Source organism: Schistocerca gregaria, chromosome 1 (genome assembly GCF_023897955.1).
Source record: "Schistocerca gregaria isolate iqSchGreg1 chromosome 1, iqSchGreg1.2, whole genome shotgun sequence".
Classification (NCBI taxonomy): domain Eukaryota; kingdom Metazoa; phylum Arthropoda; class Insecta; order Orthoptera; family Acrididae; genus Schistocerca; species Schistocerca gregaria.
This window is the reverse complement of record NC_064920.1, coordinates 1,098,715,448-1,098,718,890: the sequence shown is the minus strand read 5'-3', so window position 1 is coordinate 1,098,718,890 and position 3,443 is coordinate 1,098,715,448. Positions and strand designations below refer to the sequence as shown.

At 48.4% G+C, this 3,443-nt stretch overlaps 1 pseudogene; it reads left to right on the top strand.

Annotated features, from left to right (window-relative positions):
• The first annotated feature begins 647 nt into the window (after window positions 1–647).
• LOC126288833 (5S ribosomal RNA) lies at window positions 648–765 on the top strand (annotated as a pseudogene).
• The last annotated feature ends 2,678 nt before the right edge of the window (window positions 766–3,443 follow it).

Genomic DNA, 3,443 nt, shown 5'->3' with positions numbered 1-3,443 from the left:
CCCCAGAAGCAACAGTGTCCCTAATTTGCTGGGAAGTGGCGGTGCGGTCCCCTACGGCACTGCGTAGGATCCTACGGTCTTGTCTTGCATCCGTGCGTCGCTGCGGTCCGGTCCCAGATCGACGGGCACGTGCACCTTCCGCCGACCACTGTCGACAACATCGATGTACTGTGGAGACCTCACGCCCCACGTGTTGAGCAATTCGGCGGTACGTCCACCCGGCCTCCCGCATGCCCACTATACGCCCTCGCTCAAAGTCCGTCAACTGCACATACGGTTCACGTCCACGCTGTCGCGGCATGCTACCAGTGTTAAAGACTGCGATGGAGCTCCGTATGCCACGGCAAAACTGGCTGACACTGACGGCGGCGGTGCACAAATGCTGCGCAGCTAGCGCCATTCGACGGCCAACACCGCGGTTCCTGGTGTGTCCGCTGTGCCGTGCGTGTGATCATTGCTTGTACAGCCCTCTCACAGTGTCCGGAGCAAGTATGGTGGGTCTGACACACCGGTGTCAATGTGTTCTTTTTTCCATTTCCAGGAGTGAATTTAAAAATTATACACGTGAGCCTCCCTCGTGGATGCGTCTGTTAGTGAAAACCGTACTAAGATCCCTTAAAAATTCCCTAACCTTAGCCTTCACATATGTCAACGGCTTTGCCGCAGTGGTAATACCGGTTCCCGTCAGATCACCGAAGCTAAGCGCTGTTGGGCTTGGCTAGAAATTGGGTGGGTGACCGTCTGGTCTGCCGAACGCTGTTTGCAAGCAGAGTGCACTCAACCCTTGTGAGGCCAATTGAAGTTTTACTTGACTGAGAAGCAGCGGCGCTACTAACGAAAACTGATAACGGCCAGGAGAGCGGTATGGCCCTTCACAATCGAATCCAGGGACGCCTGTCGGCTGAGGATCACACGGCAGTCGTCACTGATCGAAAAGTAGCGGCTCTGGTAACGAAAACTGACAACGGCTGGGTGAGCTGAAGGCTGACCACAAGCCCCTCCATATCCGCATTCTATCTACGAGGATGACACGACGGTCGGTCGGAACCTTTCGGTCTTCCGATTCCTGTTCGGGCGGAGAGAGAGAGAGAGAGAGAGAGAGAGAGAGAGAGAGAGAGAGGCTTCACATACAGACAGCAAAACGGGGCAGGGAACTTCATAATATGTAGTACTTTTCGGTGGAACGCTTTACAAATGATGCATTTCTCTGAACCGCAACTTCTTCGAAGTTAAACTAACGCCATGTACTAATCACAGATGTAAACATATTATTATCATATTAAAACATGTTTAATGTTATACAGTAATTATTGTTATTATTGAAATCCTAAGAATATTTGGTGCGTTAGCGATGAGAGTGACGGCAAGTTATTTCAGGACGGTTGGGGGTGGGGGGGGGGAGGAAGGGAGGGAGACAATCTGTGACCCCCCCCCCCCCCCCCATCCCCACCCACACCCCCCAACCACTGGATCCGCGCCTTGTATTTGCTCACAAATGAAATGAAACGCGAGGGATTCCTAAACAGAAAGCCCTTACATGTGTAGTACCCAGCTATTGGCCACGGACAGGTCAATGCGTTGATGACTAGATATCCGTTGCAGAGAGAGAGTTTTTGCGAGGTTCTCGTGGGTCAAGCTATAAACCGCAGCATAAAGAAATAGAGTGCGTTACTAATGACATGGTGTTACATTTATAAAAATAATGCTTAAATATCTGTTCTTCTGCTATTATATGTGCAAACAGAACTATTTGTAGTAATAATGACGTGTAAACTTGGCGCGCAAGTGTATAATGTTGAAGCCTGGTCTACACGTAAGCGAACACGAAGAGAAAGAAATTTGTCTCTGGTGTAAATCGTAGGTGAATGCGAGCAACTGCATTCGGTCTTGTTCGGTTCGCGTTTGCTAGCGCTCCTTGGGCTGTTGGTCTTTTGCCGAACCATCGAAGGAAGTTCCAATCCCCTCTGCACCGGTGCTAGTGGAATAGAAAGAAGGCTTTCATCTGCTGTCTTATCTACCTTGGTGTTGACATGAGTAGCTTGGCCAATGGAATGGCGTGAAGTGAATGTATTGACGCTGATAGAAGAATCTGGATGTAATAGGTGCTTCTGGGATCCAAGAGATCCACAGAACAAATGCCGAAGAAAAAGAAATATGACTGGTGGAAAACTGCCGAAGTACTGAAACGTACAACTGGGGATGCGAGAAAGACGATAAATTCATTAGACGCTTCCCTCAGGCGGGAACGGAATGAATAATCACAAGCTTCGTGTTTCTTTCTATTAAGTAGGGAAAATTAGATGAATGTCCTTGAAAGTAAACGAGTGCGAACATGTACCTATTACGCTGATCAAAATTAAATAGACACGAAAGACATCGTTGTTTGTGTTCATGGTAACTATAATTATATGGCTGATACATCACTGTCATTGCGAGATTTTTGCGAGTTCTTCACCAGGATGAACGACCACCGCCAAAGTGTGGTCAAGGGCAAAGTAGACTACCTGTAGCACAAGATGCAGCTGAACATAGCATGTTTGACTTCAGATGCTTCTTCACAATCTGGGTCATCTGGATCCTCCCCTCCAACACCAATTTTTCTGAACTGTGCAGATGTGGATTGGCCTTACGACAAATTCTCTGCTCCCAAAATTATCCTGGCCCAAACCTAAGGTAACCTACTGTCCCCACACTCTTCACCCAACAGTTTCACTCCCCCTGCCCAATTCACGTCTCCTCACCCTCTTTGTGCTCCACTCTCTGCCGCTCCTCTACTTTTCCGCTCCATTTCCGCCTCCCCACCCCCCACCAGCGTTCCGACAGTGAGTCTGTTGGTAGTCTACTACATAGTCCACCAGACAGTGTTCTTCCATCCCCCCTTCTTTTCCAGTCCGAGCTGCCCGAGATGATCATGTGTGTCAGATGTCTTCTTCCTTATGTGAATGAATGTGTGTGTGTTTCCTTTTCTGAAGAAGGCTTTGGCGAAAAGCTAAATGTCTAACAGACTTTTCAATGTGCTCGCCTGCAACTCAACGTATCATCTTCATGCCGAGTAGCAGCCTCTGTTTTTCCTTAGGCTGTTTTATGTACACAGCTGTTTCAGTTAACGACTGAAGAGTAGTAATCAAGCTGCAGACAACTTGTTCCAACAGAGCCGGGCGCGGTGGTCTCGCGGTTCTAGGCGCGCAGTCCGGAACTGTGCGACTGCTACGGTCGCAGGTTCGAATCCTGCCTCGGGCATGGAGCTGTGTGATGTCCTTAGGTTAGTTAGGTTTAAGTAGTTGTAAGTTCTAGGGGACTGATGACCACAGCAGTTGAGTCCCACAGTGCTCAAAGCCATTTTTTTGTTCCAACAGTTTGAGTGTAAATAATTGGTAAATAATGTAAATAATCAAAATTCTAGGAAAATGCCTTTATGAAGAGTGCCCATTGGTGACAATCTC